The 20409-nt window shown below is 38.2% G+C and overlaps 1 long non-coding RNA gene and 1 other non-coding gene across 2 annotated transcripts; one reads left to right on the top strand and one right to left on the bottom strand.

Moving 5' to 3' along the window:
* Positions 1–458: 458 nt before the first annotated feature.
* LOC117801304 lies at positions 459–583 on the top strand. Its single transcript, XR_004623820.1, has one exon. It is a non-coding gene; the product is annotated as a small nucleolar RNA SNORA31 (small nucleolar RNA).
* A 1062-nt stretch (positions 584–1645) lies between these two features.
* Positions 1646–16526, bottom strand: LOC117801023. The gene is made up of 3 exons (XR_004623330.1): positions 16466–16526; positions 11709–11765; positions 1646–3174 (listed from the first exon to the last, which is right to left on the bottom strand). It is a non-coding gene; the product is annotated as an uncharacterized LOC117801023 (long non-coding RNA).
* Between the last annotated feature and the right edge of the window lie 3883 nt (positions 16527–20409).

Below are 20409 nucleotides of genomic sequence, written 5' to 3'. Positions count from 1 at the left end.
GCAATTTAAAATCTCAGGCTCTATTCTCTCCTGGTGCAGAAGCATAACTCCCATTAGTGCTAATGAAAGCTATCTGTATGTCTCAAGCAGTGTACCTCTCGTAAGTGTTTAAGAACCAAAATGTTTTATGTCCTGTGAGAGAAGCAGCATTAAAGAGAATCTGGATACAATTTAACAAGGTTAAAATGCAAAGGGTGGATTGTTTTCCAGATGACAGTATTCCTTAAAAAGTATGTCATGTTTCTGTCAAAAAAGCCCAGCAGGGTTCTCACATACTCACAGGGGGGGAAAAAAAAAAAAAAAGCATTCCCAACTTTGAACATACACAAAGAATAAGAAATACTTCTATTTTTAAAAAGGAAGTTTGAAGGTTGGGATTGCTATTCTTGCCTTTTTTTTTTTTTTTTTTTTTTTAGAGGAGAAGGGATATGTGTGTGCCCTACGCGCGTAATACTTCACTGCATTCGCTGATAGACCTTAAATAATATGCTATGGCTCTTTTGGTTTGCCGTAGGATGCAAAATAAAAAGTCTCTGCACTTTCTGTCTTTGTGGTGGCCCAGATTGAGTAGGGAAATATATTTGCCAAAAAAAAGGGGGAGTACATACTTTATCTGCAGAGTACCCCTTTGCCTACAGTCAGAAGCTCATACAGTCTTGGGCAGGCCCTATCCTCCTCTAGCTAGATCATCAGTAAGTTAGAAATATGTTTTGTAAATTCGTGACTAAGAGTGTGTCATTTCCAACCTCCATCACACTCCACTGCTGTTGGATTCCGTTTTTCTGGCCAGCGGGCTGCTGGAGTCCACAGAATATCCCCAAACCGCATACGGAGCTGCCTGCAGCCACTTCCTTCCACAGCATCCCCAACCTTGCAGCTTCCTCCCACAGGTTCTCCTGGACAGCTCGGGAGCTTGTTTGGAATACCAAAACCTCTGAGCTGCTGCAAGCGGTTTCAAGCCTTCCCCCCACCACCACAACCACTTAATGAAACAAAGGGGATATTTGATGCTTCCTGAAAACACAGGCATAATCCTGAGGAAGATTAAAGGATTTCATCATATTGTGGAATCAAATGGCTGTTCAAAAAAACTGGGATCGTCTCCAAGTTTTGATGTGGGGAAAATTTTGGTTATCACAACATTATCACTGAGGCTGTACGTCGCACAAAACATATAAAGCAACATCACTGCTGATTAAACACTATTAGCATATTCAGTTGGAAACACAAATGTAAACACAGATTTCCAATGTTTGCATCATGTACAATTGCAATATTCATCTTTGGGCAGCAATGAATAAATAGAGACCCAGAGACAGAAGAAAGGCTAGGGTGCACACTCAAACGTGTAAATGAATGCTTAAAATAGCTGAGGAGGTCTTATTTATCTTATTAAAAAAAAAACTGGTTAAGTTCTTTTTTTTTTTTTTTTACAGCTTGTAGCTATTATGTACTTGTGATCTTGCCAAGTGGAATGTGGCTGGGAGCATATGTTTAATAAAAGTGTGTGCGGGCACGCACACATACAGTCACACACACACACATTAAAGCAATACCATGGTTTCCTCTGAAACTGACAGATGCAAAGCACCTTGGGAATTGAGGCACTCCTCTATTTTAACTCTCCACATTATGTTCAGGCACTTGGAGTCTGAGTATGTTAGAGCAAAGGGAAATAATTAAGCCTTGTGCACATCAAGAGCAGTAAGTGCTGACAGTCTGGAGCAGTTACTTTTGTTTGTCCAGATTTTTAAAGTGTTTTTTCCCCCAGTTTTGGATTTCATGCATTTTCAAGATGCCAGAAAGTCAGTCTACATTGTGCGTAGTTGTTTCCTTCTTCACTGACTTCTACCAGGCTCACAGTCCATGTATAGCCCACCTCTACAACCATCCAGACCTTAGTAGCGGTATTTTGTGCCTTTATGCCCATCTTTTTTTCCCTCCCACAAATTCCTAATTTGTTGTTGTAAGCCACTACAAGTTCATGGATTAAGAGAGACCATAAACAAATAATTTTCAAAAATGTGTACATATTCATGAAGAGATATATTGAGATAATATTATGGTTATGTTTATATTGGGCTGAAGTTGTTATTTATCCTATATCCACAGGCATCAAAGATGGAGCCCTTGAGAGGAAAAGTCTGAGATTCAAAAACCTGAATTGATATCCAAATTTTGCAACTCCCTAGGATATAATTGTATAATTTTCTCATAGTGACTTAACCTTTGTAAGCTTCTTAATTGGGAAGATGGTATAGTTGCAATATGTAAGTGGTTTTTGACTTCGTTTCATGTAAAAACTTACCCAGGACCAATATTTAAAAGAACCAAAATTGAAATGACCCAAACCGAAGCTGGATGGAGTGTGGTGCTCCTTTTCTACTACCTTCTCTTTCACCTCCCATTTCACCTTCTTTGTCACCACCGCTTCCTACAGTACTTCTTCCATGAAATCGAAGGAGCACTATTGAAAACTGGTGAAAGACATCATCTCCATGGACTCATTCAGATTGAAATTATTTTATTCTAGGTATACTTAGAACAAGAGTGGTAGTCAAAACATTTAACATAGAGAGGACGGGTGTCGACCAGTCAGAATGAACTCTGGTTGAAACCAGCCAGTAACCTGTAGCTCCGTCTACCAAGTGAAGATCAGTACTGACTTTGAGATTCATACTAACCATGCTTAATCGCTAATGAATGACTGAAGCTCACTTACAGGGTGAATATCTGCCAATACTGTTCAGCAGGGCCTTTGGGAGAATACAATGAGATAACAGCTATGAAAGTGCCTGGCATGCTGTTACACAGACGGGGGAAGAGCACACAGACTGCGCACGGATCCGTGCTCCTCAAACACATACCTCCCCCCAAAACAAACAGCAACTTTCGGACCCAACATAGTCTAACTCTTTATTTAAAAACAAAACAAAACAAAAACAAAACAAAAACAAAAACACCAAAACTTCTCTGAAGATAAACTTCATAGACACATGACTAAAAGTTCTACCCTATTAGCATCGATACCCACAGCACTTACCTTCTCCATCCGAAGGACCGGCTGCAGTTAGATCCTGGCATTCACATCTTCCTCAAAGGGCTTTCGAGGCTGGGAATGTTCCGTTTCTGGATTTGGGTGCTGGTGTGTTCAGTTTGTATAACTTTACCGAGCTGTATTTTTACGATATGCACACTTTTCATTAAGAATTTCTACTTCGGTGAAGTTTTTTACAAAATCTTCCCAGGAGCATAAGACAGACAATTTCTTTAGAGCTAAATATGTGTATTGGTTTTCTATTAATGAGTAACAAAATTTCCATAAATTTAGCAGCTTAAAACAACACACATTTACTACCTCACAGCTTTCAGTGCTAGGAGTCCAGCACGGCGTAGCTGTGGGTCCTTTCATTAGGGTCTCACAAGGATGCAATCAAGCTATGGGATGGTTCGCATCTTCATCTAGCTTGAGTGAGGAAGAATTTACTTCAAGGCTCTCTCAGATTGTTGGCAGAATTCATTTCCTTGTGCTTGTAGGACTGAAGGTCCATTTCTTACTGGCTATTGACTGGCAGTCCCCTCCCCCCCCCGCCGCCTCTTGTTCTAGAGGCCACTTGCACTTCCCTGCCATGTGACCTTCTCCATAGGCAATCCATAGCATGGTGGTTGTTTCCTCAAGGCTAGCAGACTCTGCTAAAATTGACTCGTATTTAATGAAATATAATCATGGGAAGGATCGACTCCCTCACTTTTGCCAATTCGATTGGTTAGAACCAAGTCACAGGCTCCACCCACACAACCCACTGGGTTGTGTCTAACCCAATCTCGAAAAGTGCTCACTACTTGTGCTTACTTTTACCCAGAACAAAAATACAGTTGTCTCCAAAGAACCTTAAATCTCCAAAGCACAGGCAACGTTTTGGGCAGTTTCTGTCCTTTATGTTTTGGAACTGCCTGGAACTTTATAAGATAGCTTTATAAACCTCCTAATCAAGAATGCAATGTCATTGAGGATCACTGTATTGCCTACATGTGCATAGTCAGTGTGATAAGAAAGACTCAGATATTGGATATAAAGTCTTGATCAGAGAATTGTTGTCCAAGATGGAAATACAGATTTAGGAGTCACTGAAAAGAGAGAGAAGTGTGACATCTTAGGGTCCTTAAGCCATACTGGAGTTAAATTATCCCAATTAACAGAGGGCACAAGGATCCTGGGTTGGGGGGTGGGAAAGATAATGGGACTAGAAGAAATGTGAGACCTAGCTGATATCAACTGATTGTACTCCAAAATCATATATAATATTCTTTGGATCTCACTTTACAACCAGAACTCACTGGGCAGTAATTGAGGGATATTTTCCAAAACCCTATACCACGTCAACCAAGTGTCAGCTGGCTTGGTTGATAAATTCTCTATCCACAGTGAACAAGGGTTGGGCTAAAGCAAAGCAGGACTTTGAAGGGTCACATGCCTTCGTAGACCTATACTGGATATTTCAGTTGTTGACTACTTGTAAGTTTGTTTGCCCCTTTATAAATGACAGTACTTTGCCATCTTGCCCACTGATTATTTCCTTGACCTTGAGATTTGAGGCTAAGTAAGCTATGGTGGGTGAAACCTCTAGCATGAAAGAACTGGTGGTTGAGTTTGATGGTTAATTTCATGTGTTAATTTGACTGTGCCACAGGGTGGTGCTTAGATATTTGGCTAAACATTAGTTCTGAGCGTGTCTATAAAGGTGTTTGTGGATGAAATTAACATTTGAGTCTGTATACTGAGTAAAACAGATCATCCTCCCCGGTGTGGGCAGGCCTCATCCAATCTGTTGAAGGCCTAAATAGAATAAAAGATGGCTCTCCAGAGTCTGGACTTCTCAGCCTCCATAATCACATAGGCCAATCCCTTATAATAGATCTCTCTCGCTCCATATATATTCATACACATACATAGAGAACCCTGACTAAATACACTAAGGTTACTTACAATTAAATTCTGGATTTTGCAGCTAAGCTGGTACCAGGAATTTTAAAAAGGAAGTTTTTGCTTGTCCTGAGATAATTTATAGGAAAATGCTTGGTAAACTAAATGTCCTTCAAAAATACCATTCTAATAAAGAATAAAGGGATCTTTCTAATGAAGAAAACAGCAACTAAAAATTAAAAGTAGGTTTGCAATGATATGGATGGAACTAGAGGGTGTTATGCTAAGCAAAAGAATAAGCCAATCAGAAAGACAATTATATGATCTCACTGATATGTGGAATTTAAGAAACAAAACAAAGGATCAAAGGGGAAGAGAGGAAGAAATAAAACAAGATGAAATCAGAGAAGGAGACAAACCATAAGAGACTCTTAATCATAGGAAACAAACTGAGGGTTGTTGGAGAGAGGGGTGGGGGGATGGAGTAACTGGGTGATGGACATTAAGGAGAGCATGTGAGGTAATGAGCACTGAGTATTATATAAGACTGATGAATCACAGACCTCTACCTCTGAAATCAATAATACATTATATGTTAATTGAACTTAAATAAAAATAAATAAATTTTTAAAAATTAAAAGTAGGTAGTTTTTCTAATATAAAAGATGATAAATCAGCTACATAAAAACATGCCAAAATTTGTGTAACTCTCTACACTGATCAATTAGCTAAAGAATGATGGAATCTCTATTTTATTTTAGATATATAAACAATATCTAAGTTGTAGGAAATGCAGAAGATGCCAAAAGCTAAAATACTTGGCATTCTCAGCTAACTATTCCTTTGCATCTTTCCCAGGAAATGACAAAATTTGGGGTGCCAAATTTGGTTCATTCATGGCCAAGAAAATCATGAATAAACACCATGAAATCTCAGGATATCAATGATATCTGTTGAGGTGTTCTTAAAGATATGTTTACAATTCTTTGATAGTCTTCCCTTTAAGAAGGGTAGCTCAATTTCTCTCTCCTTGAATGTGAGCTGGACTCAGGACCTTTCTTCTAGCAAATAAAACAGCAGAAGTAATGGTGTATCACTTCCAAGATCGGTTATAAAAATCCTGCCGCTTCCATCCTGGGTCCCTTTCTCTCTCTCATCACTCAGCTGCCATGTTGTTGGAGCAAACCAAGAGGATAAAGGCCCAAATAATCAAGGACTGAAGTCTTCTGACAACAACCCAGTGAATGAGCTTGGGAATGGATTCACCAGCCCCTTCAGATGACTGAACCTCAGCTAACATCTTGACTGCAACCTCAAAAGAGTCCCAGAGTCAGCATTTTCTAGCTCTACCACTCTCTGATTCTTGGCCTTCAGAATTTATGATAATAAATGTTTGTTTTTTTAAGCTACTAAGTTTGACAGTAATTTAGATGTAGCAATAGATAACTAGGACATTTGTATAATTTTACTCCTAGATTGGGTAAAATATTTCAGGTTTAATAAGTTTCCCATCACATTTAAAATACCTTCTTTACCACAAACATCAAAATATTTAAAAATGAAGTTGTATTTTAGATTCTTACCTATCTTCAATTTCTTTTAATGAGCTACATCATACTAAGGGCTAGTTGGAATAGGCTTAGGACTCTACATAACATGCAATAAAACAATGGCTAATGTACTGAGATCTTCTTTGGTGCCCAATTTCTTGTTAAGCAATCTCTGTATTATTTCGTTTAATTCTCTCAATAATGAAATGAGATAGGTATCAGTATTGCTTTATTTTTGAGAAAACTGAGACTCAGAGAGGGCATACAGAGTTCCCAACAATACATAATTAGTAAAAGAAACAGCCACTTTGAAATTAAAGTCTAGTAATGCCAAGTCACTTTCTCCCACCTCTCAGAGTAGTTTCCTTCTTTCCTTTTCCTTTTCTTTCTTTCTTTCTTTCTTTCTTTCTTTCTTTCTTTCTTTCTTTCTTTCTTTCTTTATTTTCAGAGAGCATGAGTGCTAGCAGGGTGGGGAGGAGCAGAGGGAGAGAGAGAATCCTAAGCAGGCTCCATGCTCAGCATGGAGCCCAATATGGGGCTCAATCTCACGACCTTGATGTCATGACCTGAGCCCAAACCAAGAGTTGGACACTTAAACAACCGAGCCACCTATGCACCCTAGGTCATCTCCTGCCATCAGACACCTGGTACAAGGTTTTGCCTCTTCACACTATTGGTCTGAGAGTATCTACAGGCCTCACTTCTAGAACGGCCTTTTTTTGGGGACAGTTTTGCTGTAAATCTTTTGATTTAGAATGAATTCTTTTTTTTTAGATTTGATTCTTTGTCCTAGATAGCATCTTAAGCCAGTCTCTTCCCCGAATGAGGACTTTAATTTCCCATGGTTTCATGCCTCCAAGCAGAAGAAGCCACCTCTCCCAATATTGCAGCCCACTCAGAGCCCTTGGATCCCTGTTTGCCTGGCAAGAAAATTTAGGTATATATGAAAGTAGGAGCCTTATGCCAAAAGTTATAGGGGATCAGGGTATGAATAGTAAGGAACAGACTACTTTAAATATTCAAAGCTAGCCACTTACTAGATTTCATCTGTAGCCAACAGGAAAGTATATACGATCCATCAAATTCCCTAAATTCTGAAGTTAATTGAACTTGATTCGTCATATTATTTTTATGATGTTACCAATGATTTCATATCACAATGGTTTAAAATGGAGAGAATAGGAGAATATCTACAAGAAAAGTTTATGTATTAAGCAAAATAGTTTTGTTGGGGTGAAAAGAGCATTTCTGAATTCTCTCATTTAATATCTCTTTCAAGTGTCTTTTTTTTTAATAAAAAAAAATACAGGAAGTATACAAGATGAGCCTGGAGCATTTTGTAGTTTGAGGTGCCAGAAAATAAGGAAGTGCTTTAAAAAAATAATGGGATATGTCAAAGGGACAAAGAGCGAACTGAAAGGGCTCCCAATGACCAAAGTTGAAACAACTGAGCAACAGAATAAATTAAGCAGCAATGGATGATAACCCAAAGTATAAAATAAACATCCATGAGTCACACTGACATAAATAAATGATTAATTCAAAAAATAAATAAATGAGAGAGAAGAGACAGAAAAATTCCAAATAATTTATATAGAAATTCCTTAAGGAGATGGAACATAAATTTTCATTCTTTTGGACTTCTTTCCAAAAAGTACAGTATAGAAAGATGAGGGAGACTAACTTTATAACAGAGAAGCCTGACAAACACAGGTATCTCAGTCAGTGATAAAAATAGCATTTTACCTTTATTGTCTTCATCCAAAGCATTCATAAGCCTATTCTAATCATGAGAAAAATGCCAGACAGATCCCTATTGGGGGACATTCTAGAAGATACCTGACAAGTACTCCTCAAAACTGTCAAGATCATCAAAAACAAGAAAGTCTAAGAAGTTGTCACAGTCAAGAGGAGACTCTGGGGGCATGATGACAAAGTGTAATGTGGTACCCTGGATGGGGTGCTGAAATAGAAAAGGTAGAGTAGGTTAAAAACTGAGGAAATCTGAATAAAGCATGGACTTCAGTTAATAATAATGTCTAATAAGGGAAACTGGGTGTGGGGTGAATGGAACTCTCTGTAATAGTCTCACCCTTTCCCTATAAATATAAAACTGTTCTAAAATAAGAAGTTTATTTAACAATTTTTCTTCAAGGTTAAAAAAAAGAAAATAGTGGCGCCTGGGTGGCTTAGTCTGTTAAGTGTCTAACTCTTGGTTTCAGCTCAGGCCATGAGGGGGGTTGCAAGATGGAGCCATGAGTCAGACTCTGCGATGGGTGTGGAGCCTGCTTGAGATTCTCTCTCTCCCTCTTCTTCTGCCCCTTGCCATGCCCCTCATCTCTCTCCCTCTCAAAAAATAAAAAAATAAAAAATAAATTAGAAAAAAGAAAACACAATCATATGGAACATTTATTTAACTTATGTGACTTCAAATGTACATGCTCAGCAAAGATAAAGAGGGAGGAGTGTGGTAAAGAGCAGAAATACAGTAGTTAAATATTTTGAAGTGTTAATGTGCACATCCTGGAGCCTCTTCCTCTCTTCCCCATTCTGCTTCCCAGCTTGGACAGTGAGTTTTGAGTGACTCACTGCATAATCAGAAACATCCAGCTATTAAACACCATTGCTACTCTGAGAAAACAGAATTCAGATTCCTCCTTCCAAATTAAATCTTTCCCTGTCTGAGGAAAAAAAGATAGTTGGCCACAGAAGGGAAAGACTGGTTACTCTAAAAGGAAAGTGAAGATCAAACAACTGCTGGAGGAGAAACCTCTGTTCACACTCAGCAATGGCAGCTGCATGGAAACTGAGTCACGCACAAAGGACCTCAATCACAAGGAGAAGATCTTTTTTCCATGAAGCAGCTAATCTGGAAGAAGGTCAGGACAGTGCCCCAATTACTCTCCCATGAGGCCAATGTCCTACCTCAGAATATTCATAAACCTTCCTCTCAAAACAGAAGGTAGGGAACTTAGTCACCTTGAGGGCTTAAGATAAAATGAAGAGAAGTCCTTATCTTTGATTAAGGTGTGACTAAACAAAAATGGTTTGATATTAGCCTCTGTTTTAGAATAGAAGGGATACATACTATATCTGAACACCAAAATAGTCATAAAGTTATAATGTTGATTACTAATCCCTCAAAAGGACCACCAGAACAAAGATGATCACACAAAGCTAAGTTTATTAGGCTTTCTGCTGTAAGGCAAAACACACATTGATAGAATCTTAGTGATGTATCACAAGGGGGAAGTCACAGGAGGATATTTACAGGGATTTAAAGGCTGAGCTGGTGAATTAAAGATAAGGTAAGGAACTGGTTGGTAGTAGAGAGACATAATGACATTTATTACATAACAGTTTCAGATGGATGGGCAGAAAGTGGTGAGGTTCTTAACAGGAGTCATGATAAACTGCTAGTTTTGGTAAGTAAGCTATTAGAGTTGGCTCAGAGTTTTAACTTCTAGGAGCAAGTATTTCCTGAACCAAGTAGTTAAATTACTTTTACTTGTTCTCAGTTTTATGTAAGGTAGGAACATAAAAATATTCTCAGTCCTACTATGGTTTAATACATGGGCAGGAAGTATCCTCAATCATAGTCTAAGTTAACACAGAAACAGGACATTAATTGGTTTCAATTCTCATGCCCTGGGTTTTATGAAGTGATCTCAATGATCCCTAACCCCTGGAATTCGTGCCATTATTATCCTTTCTCCATGAGTGTGGGCATGATGTATGACTTTCCCCTAATCAAATGAATATGCAAAGGCAATGGAACATATGTGATTATGTTACATAAGATTATAACATCCCTTTTGCTAGATTTTCTTCCTTACTGGCTTTTAGGTAAGCCAGCCACCATGTTAAGAAGCCCTTGACGAGGACCTGAGACAGTGGCCTCCAGATGACAGGCACCAAAAGCTGAGGACCTCAATCCAGCTACCCACCAGAACCTGAATTCTGTCAACAGTTATGTGCACTTAGTAATGGATCATTCCACAGTCAAGCCTCACATGAGACTGATGCCCCAGTTGAAACGTTGATTACAATGTTGTGAGAGCCTGAAGTACTAAAGGCCCAACGAAGCCATTCCTAAATTCCTTACCCACAGAAACTGTGAGGTAATAAATGTGTTGATTTAAGCCTCTAAGGTAATATTGTTGGTGGTGATATTGTTACATAACAATAGAGAACTTTAGATTATTCTTCTTTCTAAAATGAAGGGCAGACCATTATCATCTAAACACCTGATTAATCCAGCTCTGCCTTGTTGGATTAAGTGGCTGGGTTGTGTAAAGCTTTTGATGGTAGTCATTCCAACACTAATAAGTGTCTAGATTTTCTTATTATTTTGCCAGAAAACTCATTAATTGGGTCATTTGCTGGGACATTGACTTCTCCGCAGCATTCAAGGCTCTGAAAACCATACACTTGTGATTGAAAACACAGACATATACTCACTGAAGGATCGTAATCAGAATTTGTAGTTCACTCATAATACAAGAGCCAAGACTGTGCAAATTAAACCAAGAGAAAGATCTCATCCCCAAACCAAAAACCCTGTAAAACTAGATATGGGGGTAAAAGCCAAATTACTGAATGTCATCATTTCTTTGTTTCCTGGATATTTTAAGTAATATAAAAGGTCCTGGAGAGGTCTGTAGGGATGTAAGTACATTTTTCTCCTGAGATAGCCCATATTCTACCTCCAGATGTCAGTATCCTAAACATTTTGTACCACCACCTGCCTAATTTCAGGAACCTCTCCTGCAGGTTCCACAGCCTCAGTAACATCGTCTAGCTCTCCTGCTACACTTTGAACCACTTCATGTAAGATTATGTACACCTTTGGGGGCTTTTGTAAAATATAAATTGAAGAAGCTTGGAGGCATAAGAAAACTGTCCAAAATTCCTTTTCAATGAGTAACAGTTTGAATGCAAATTAGGATCCAATTTTTCTTATTCTTAAGTTTAACTATCTAAATAACTCTCTTTTTCCCTAAGAGAAAATGATGGGCCAAAATGGATCCTGGGTAACATCAGGGAATATTCCAAAGGCAGTCATCAGATGCCCAAGATGAGAGATTTCTACAAAATTTGTGGTTATAATCAATAAGCTTTTATAATACAAGTCCAACCCCAGTTATTAGGAATCAAGCACTAATCTATTTTTGGCCACGATGCCTTGTGATGTTGTCATATAGGATGGCAATGTTTTAGTATCATTCACTCACCAAGAATGGTCCTGTGCCAGGTGATGAAATCTGTTGTACAAAGATTATCAGGTAACTCTAAAACAAAAAAGCGTAGAGTAGTCCTAAGTGACACAGCTTTCTTATAAAGTCTGAAAAAGTGTGACAGCCTCTGGAATACGTACCATCTGTTTTCTAGCTCTTTCCAAGCTCTAATTCTATGAAAGTGCTATAGCAAAGTCCAGTTCCTATGAAAGTTCCCCAAGTGTAGTTTCTCTGGAGAAAGGAACCTGCCTTTTTAGATATAATGGGATGTAGGGTTTTAGACTTCTTTGTTGTCTGGACTGTTGTAATTTTTTGCCAAATAAAAAGTTGCTTAATGCATTGAATCTCCTTAACTCAGGAAACTAACTAGAACTGGTATCAGAGGAAGATGAGTAGCATGCAAAGGAAAGTGAATACAAATAAAGGCTCTAGGGATTATGCACTCTAGGCCTCAGTTTCTTAGTCTGGGGTGAAATCTTGGGGTTTCCATGGTTATTTTACCATCACATGCTTTTTGTAGGCCAACATCATAGTTTCTTAAGTTATACAATTCTCCAAAAATCTTAATAGGTTTCCAATCTATTTGTTTCTGATCAGTTCCTAGTGCCCACAACCACCCACAAAGTCATAAATCCAAGCCTCCTATAATTTGTTGCTTCTCGAGGCTATTTCTCTTTCTCTAGCAACTTAATGGAATCTACCTTGAGGCCATCTGAAACAATATCTTTAAAGGGAAGGTAATATCCTTAATGTGATATTTGCTGCCAGGATGAATCATTTGTTTAACTGGGAACTCTTAATGTGTTTTTGCCATTCAAAGCCTTTTGTAGTCTTTATTTCCCAAAGTTTAGTGTCTAGAAGCAGTTGATTCTTCTAAGTCTGAAAGGCCACAAATTTCTGAACTTTGTCTAGTCTTTAATTCTGCACACGACTCATTTCTTTCTTTTAAATGTCTTGCTAAATGCATCAATAAACAATCAACACACACTCTTGGCTCTTCCCAGTCATTTTCACTAGAGTTATAGACTCCGTAGGAACTGGGTCTGTCTGCCTGCCATGTTAACACAAACAAGAGATTTACAAAATCTGTTTCCTCAACATTCACTATTTAACCCCCAACGCAGTGTTGTTATTTTAAGCTTTTGTTATGGTGTACCCCACTTCAAGCCTGTATTAGTTAACATATTTCTAAAAGCTATAACAAATAATTACCCCAATTTTGTTACTTTTATATGATAGACGTTTGGGTTTTTTTGGTTTTGTGTGTGTGTGTTTCTCATGTAATGGCCGTTGGTGCAAAACAGGTGAACAGGACAGTCTTGTTCTGTGGGAGGAAGAATGATGGTCTCCCCAACATCTCCACATTCTAATCCCCCAAATCCATGAATGTTACCCTACATGTAAAAAGGGACTTGTAGATAATACCAATTTAAAAATCTTGAAGATGGAGAGGGTATTCTGGACACCCAGTTGGGCCCAGTGTAATCACAATGGTCTTTATAAGGAGGCAGGGGGTCAGAGTGAGAGAAAGAGATGTGACAATAGAGACAGAGGTCAGAAAGATGCAAGCAAAGGGCTCTGAGCTAAGGAATTCAAGTCACCTCTAGAAGCTGAAAAAACAAAGAAAGAGATTCTCCCCAGAACCTTTTTTTAAAAGATTTATTTATTTATTTTCATTTTAGAGAAAGAGAGAGAAAGTAGGGGTGGGTGGGGAAAGGGGCAGAAGGAGAGAGAATCTCAAGCAGACTCCCTGCTGAGCACAGAGCCTGATGCAGGGGGCTTGATCTCCTGACTCTGAGATCATGATCAGAGCCAAAATTGAGAGCCAGGTGATCAACCAACTGAGCCACCCAGTTGTCCATCCCCTAGAGCCTTTAAAAGGAACATAGCCCTGCTCACCCATTTTAGACTTTGGACCTTTAGAATTGTAAGATAATAAATCTGTATGGATTGAAGCCACGAAGTTTGTGGTAATTTGTAATAGTAGCAATGTGAAACTAATAAATACATCTTCTGCAGAGTCAGTTCGGCATCCAAATGGAAACACTGCCATCTTCAAAATGTAAATTTGAAAGTTTGCCTAAGGTTTATCTCTATTATAAGCAGCTGAAAAAGGAATTATAAAGCATGCAGAGATGTATGGATTGGGTACCTAGATAGACCTAGATATAACAGGGGCTAGAAAATATAGGTCTGGCTGGAAAGCTGCTTCCAATAACTCCATATATCATGAATGCAAAAATGTGGATATATGTGGCAAGCTAGTCATTCTACCGCAACCCTAGACTAAAAACAGGGCAGTCAGGTGAAACTATTTGTACTAGATGGTGGGCTAGCATACTCTTTTTCCTCGATTAACTACCAGAACACTGGCAGCAGGCTTACTCACCTCAAATATTCTGGGATTAGAAGAGACTCTGGTAGTGTCATAAATATAAAAAGAGAGTCAAAAATCACCAGACACTTTAGGAAAGCCTCCAATAGGAAAGAAAAATCAAAAAGAAAGAAAGAAAGAAAGAGAGAAAGAAAGAAAGAAAGAAAGAAAGAAAGAAAGAAAGAAAGAAAAAGAAGGGAAAGAAAACAAAAACAAAAAACACCCCACCACCACCCCCTGGAAAAAACAGAAAGGGGGAATTTAAAGAAACAATGGTAATGCATTGGTAGGTGGCAAAAAGAAAAAAGTTAAAGCTAAAATTAGTATCTTCTAAGAAATAAGAAAATATACCGAATTCACAAAATCAGAAGAAAAATATGTTTAAAAAAAGTAAAGACCATGAGAGGAAAGAACTCTTAGAAATTAAAAATGTGACTGAAAAATTTAGAAGAATTAATTTTTTAAGACTGAAAGATTAAATTATGGCTGTCAGAAGAAACAAACACCAGAGCTGACAAATTAAAGAGAAAAGATGAGAGCCCTCTAGGTTTGTGGCAAAGATAGCTATCTATACTCATTAAATATTCCACTACATTTCCCAGAATCCTTGGGATGAGGCAGGGTCATGTGACTAGTTAAGGCCAATGAAATTTGAGCAGAAGAGATATGCGCTACCTCTAGGCTGAGAGAAAGTTCTCCACTCACTTTCCTGGCATAATAACCAACTCTGCAGCAAATAGTAACCAGCACCGCAGCTGTATCAGCTGGGTACCTGTGTGACCATGTGGAACAGATCTAATCTCACTCAACTCACTTTGAACAGGAGTATGAAACAACAGCTGTTGGATTAAGTACTGAGACATCACAACAGAAATTTATCACAGTAAAATGTGTCCTATACAAATAAGTATCAATCTAGGGGATTCAACATTTGACTAATAGGAATTTCAGAACAAGAACACTGGAAAAGGGGCGGCTGAGTGGCTCAGTCAGTTAAGCATCTGACTTCAGCTCAGGTCATGATCGCTGGGTCCTGGGATTGAGCCCCATGTTGGGCTCCCTGCTCAGTGGGGAGTCTGCTTCTCCCTCTCCTCTCCACTCGTGCTCTCTCTCTCTCAAATAAATAAATCTAAAAAAAAAAAATGCTGTTTTTAAAAATATAAATTTATGGTTCTATATTACTTTATAAACAATATACATTCATTAATTTGATTAAAAGATTGAAAATATTTAATAAGGTAACTTTAATATTCAGATTGGAAAATGTTAAGAATTGATATTAAGCAGTATTTGCAAGTAATAGGAAAATGAATATCCTTGTGCATTACTGATGGGAACATAAATCAGCAGCATCTTTTAGGAAAGCAGTATGGCATTGTCAATTAAATTTTAAATTTACACACCAGTTATCCTAATTCTAAGTGTCTTTAGAAATGCACAAATGTGTCTACTAGAATATTCTTAGAATAATACCATAAAATTAATTACTCAAAAAGCAAGATATAAAACAACATATTTAGTATGATTTTTCCATTTATGTAACTAAAAAAGAAAGAAATCTGGATATGTGAGCACGCACATGCGTGTGTGTGTGTGTGTGTGTGTGTGTGTGTGTGTGTGTGTTGAGTGGGATTAAAAAGAAAAGATGCTATAATGTTACCATCTTCTACCCTCTCCATCTCCATTATAAGAGAGATATGACTGACTTGTTTTCTCAATCAGCTTGAAGACCCTAACTTGTTCTGTAAAATTTAGATGTTAAAGAAAGAGAAAAAAATTATGGATGTAATACAGAACTATACCAGAGAGAGTAGAAAAGACAGGAGGGTTGGTCTGGACTAAATTAGGTAAAAAATTTAGAAAGCTTGGAGTAAGAAAGGAGTGAGTCTTAAAGCATTGCTATAGGTGAGAAAAACATTGACAATAAGGACTTAGGGGAAAATTTTTTTGAAAGAAATTTTTTGATGGGTGAGGAATGTTCTCTCCTTTGACTGTTTCTATGAAAGACTGGAGTAAGATTCATATTACTTTCACTTATCTTCTTGGACTCTAAACTGTTTTTTTTTTCATGTAATTAGATCAGAGGACAGCTGGGTATTTAAAGGTTAAAACCATATTATAGACAGATGAAAAGATAACATACAAAGATACAGAGAGATAATCCACAAATACGAAAAACATCTATTTATGTTTCATGTTTAGAAAAATTTATTAAAGATCAGACATCAAACTGTTAACAGCAGTTACCTCTATAAAGTCAGATTAGATGAGAAGTGAAAGAAGTGGGCAGGGGACTTATTTTATATATAAATATATGTCTATTTGTAATATAATTTTTAATTGAAACAGATGAAGAAAATAACAAATGTTAAGATATTACCTCTTCAGGGGCCCCTGGGTGGCACAGCGGTTAAGCATCTGCCTTCGGCTCAGGGCGTGATCCCGGCGTTGTGGGATCGAGCCCCACATCAGGCTCCTCCGCTATGAGCCTGCTTCTTCCTCTCCCACTCCCCTGCTTGTGTTCCCTCTCTCGCTGGCTGTCTCTATCTCTGTCAAATAAATAAATAAAATCTTTAAAAAAAAAAGATATTACCTCTTCAAAAATGTGGCATTTATTTATGACTAAGTAAAAATGACATCTCAGAATTGATTTTTTTTCTTCATTTCAAATCCCTCTCCTGGTCAAGAGAGACTGTGTTTATATGCATATATGGGTCACAGAGGCCTTTCAACTAAAACAGTGAAATAATTGAGGCAAAGATTTTTTTAAGCTTAAAATAAGCATGAAACGATTTGATTTCCCTACTCAATTTTCAAGTATAAACACATATTGAAAGCTCAATTTTCACTAAGAATTTTTTCTTTTTTTTTTTTTAAGATTTTATTTATTTATTTGACAGAGATAGAGACAGCCAGCGAGAGAGGGAACACAAGCAGGGGGAGTGGGAGAGGAAGAAGCAGGCTCATAGCAGAGGAGCCTGATGTGGGGCTTGATCCCATAACGCCGGGATCACGCCCTGAGCCGAAGGCAGACGCTTAACGACTGAGCCACCCAGGCGCCCCAAGAATTTTTTTCTGAAAAGGCTCCTTCTGGACATGTTTAGTCTTCTACTCCCTTAAACTGAATATTCAAAGAAAACATTTTTATATTGTATTGTCAGATCTTCTCATGTAAAGGCCAGAGGAGAATAATATGTTAAATAATGTTAGACAAAGTAACACTCTATGGATAATAAATAACATTTTTAAGGTAGTAAGTTTTTAAATCCTACAATATGACTCTAAAAATAAAGGACTGCTCTTAGAGGACATGCATAGGCAAGTCTAGATAAGAGGGATGAACTCTAGCGCCATCTAGCAAACATGCTGGGTAACATCACTAACATTGTAATCGATCTAACAAAGCAAGGTTAAGTTCCTTGAATCCTATTATATAGATCGTCAACCTTGAAAATCCCACTTAAGCATTCCTTAGACTTTCTAGAGTTCTGAACTTGGTATAGAGCCCTTTCAAAGGCAGGGGCAAAAAACACATTTCAATTTTATCAGACCTAGTAGAGAAAGGTGTCCTGGAAAAGAATGAACACCAGTTAAACTACAGGTGCTCCTCCCCACTTAGGAGAAGCCACTTTCCTTTTATGGAGGATCTACATTAGTACCTGTTTTCTCTAACTAAGAGAAATCTGAAGAGGATTTTAGCTTTTATGGAAAAAGCCATTGCCATACTAATGAAGGTCTTTCATAAAACCAAAGTGGTGCAACATGAACTGTATATCTGTATAAATTTGACAATATACAGATGCCTTCATCTTCATGAGAGAATTGGTATTATTTTATTTCATAATAAAAGCATAATGTTGCTAAATCTGCTAATTTGTGATCTGGGCTATTTTTAGTCATTAAAGTATCAAGAAGAGGAAACACATTTTCCTTTGTCAGCCTCCACCCAACACACATATACACACAAACACACACAAGCACATAAACACACTTTAACTCACTGACATTTTCAATATATATTCATATGTAGTATTTGTAAACCCAAACCTCAGCTACCCAGTAATTTTCAAGCAGAAGTATGTATTTAAGCACAAATCTGTGAACAAATGAGGTAAACTGAAAAGTCTCTTGACCTTCTGAGGCCATAAGGTCTAAATAATGTCATCAAACATATGAAAATACAATACCTGATAGCTTGCTGTTAAAATTCCCCAAGTAGGAGGGTATAAACATATGTTTTAATGATGAAATCCTGAGCATCATAATCCCAGATGTATTTCAGCAATAACAATAAAAAGTGTCACTATATAACTGAGAAGACATGAATGAACGACTAGAAGAATTAATAAATAAAATTTCTATCACCCTACTATCAAGCATAGAAAAGATTTCAAAAACAATGTTAATTTGTTACTTTCTATTTATAAGGAACTTCTTCAAGAAACTCATTATGTTTGCAGCCTTCAAAAAGCTCACATGATGTTGCTTTTACTGCTCTCCAGCAGCAAGAAAAATATGGGTAATAACAGGACCTTATTGGACTACAACACATAGCCTTTTATATTTTCAAATAAAGAGAGATGTGAAAGATGTTGCTTAATTATGGACGTCCAGCAAAGTTAGATACCATTTACATCAGTCAGGGGCAGATCAGGAGACAGAAATACAGGTATTTGATTGGGGATGTTTAATATAAATGTTTATTAAATTCAAAGGGGTATTGGCAAGTAAGAAGCAAAAAAAAAAAAAGAAAACAAAGAAAAGACCACTAGGGAACACAGAAAGAGGGATGCCTGTGTGGCTCAGTCCATTAAGCATCTGCCTTCGGCTCAGGTCATGATTCCAGGGTCCTGGGATCGAGTCCCACATCGGGCTCCTTGCTCAGTCGGGAGCCTGCTTCTCCCTCTCCCTCTGCCTGCTGCTCCCCCTCCTCGTGCTCTGTGTCTCTGACAAATAAATAAATAATATGTTAAAAAAATTAAATAAACTGCTACATTAAAAAGAATACAGAAAGAGCAGATAAAGGAACTGTCACTACCCTTAGGGCTAACTTAGTGCCCCACTAAAGAATCGTCATCACTAGGGCTGATCCATACCTCACTGGAGAGGGTGGAGTCATGGCTCATGGAATGATAGAGAAGTTGTTGAGGGGCTGTGCCAGCAGAACTTGCTGGAAAGTTGCCCTCTGAAGTTTTGGGAGAAGCCATCCACAAGTGTGGTTCTTCACTGGTGGCTCTGTTGCAAAGCCACCTGGACGGGTCCCTAAAGAACCACTCTGCAGGAACTCGTGCTACAGGAACCAGGTGCTAGATAAGTTGCACATCTGACAAAAGCCAGACCTTGGAGAGGCTATGTGTGCTGCAGGAGTCCAGAGAGAGGCACACCCTGGGTGAAGGATAGTCCTTTCTCCAGTGTTCCTGCAGCACCCTCAACTGACAAATCTTAACAACGTGACAGCTGGCATGCGGAGCCCAGCTCCACTCTCACAGTGCACATTGCAGTGTGGATTTGTATCTGAGAGGCAATAAATTCATAGTAGGTATACCAATCTTAATTTGTACTCACTGTCACACATCACAGCGTGCTTTAGGAATTGCTTATTCTCAGCTCACTGGTTTTCCCAAACTTAACTCCCACAAGAGGTTTCTCATTGGTTTAGCTACCTTTAGTCTCCACTTTTAAATCTACGGTGCTCAATCAGATTGATTTCCCTAAACCATCGTTTCACTTTTATTTTCACTCGTGTTGCCTAGAATAGCAATCCTAAACTTGTTAAGTATGAAAACCCCTTGACAATATCAACAATTTTGTCCAGATCACCACATGATGACAGTTTTACTATTAGACCACTTTCAGTGAAAATATAGATGATAAAATGTTATCAGTTAGACATATACAATTAATTTGTATTTTACTAAGTCCTATCACCTACAGTCCAGTACAAACAGTAGCTCAGATACATGTGATAAACACATCTATTCAGTGTCTGGGCTATGCCTGCTCTGGCCAGAGGTCTCAGGCCCACAAATCAGAATCCACTGACTTAAAATCAATTCCAATCCCTCAAACCCAGCACTGAGTCTTCCCTAATCTGATCCAACATACCTCTACAACTCTGTCATTCACTGACACTTCCCACTTCGCTGCAATTTCCCACAATCACTATGCCCTGACCACATTCTGGGATACCTAAAGCCCTAGTCCCACCTGGAATACATACGTTTATTCTTCCTTTTTAATCCAAATCCTACCTTTCCTCAAGGCTCACATTATATACTTATTCCAGGTTGCTCTTCTTGGCCACTGTAGCAGATGTTTCTGTTG

The sequence above is a fragment of the Ailuropoda melanoleuca genome, chromosome 2 (genome assembly GCF_002007445.2).
Source record: "Ailuropoda melanoleuca isolate Jingjing chromosome 2, ASM200744v2, whole genome shotgun sequence".
In the NCBI taxonomy this organism is placed as follows: Eukaryota; Metazoa; Chordata; class Mammalia; order Carnivora; family Ursidae; genus Ailuropoda; species Ailuropoda melanoleuca.
The sequence above is the reverse complement of the archived record's forward strand: the minus strand, read 5'-3'. Positions and strand labels throughout refer to the sequence as shown.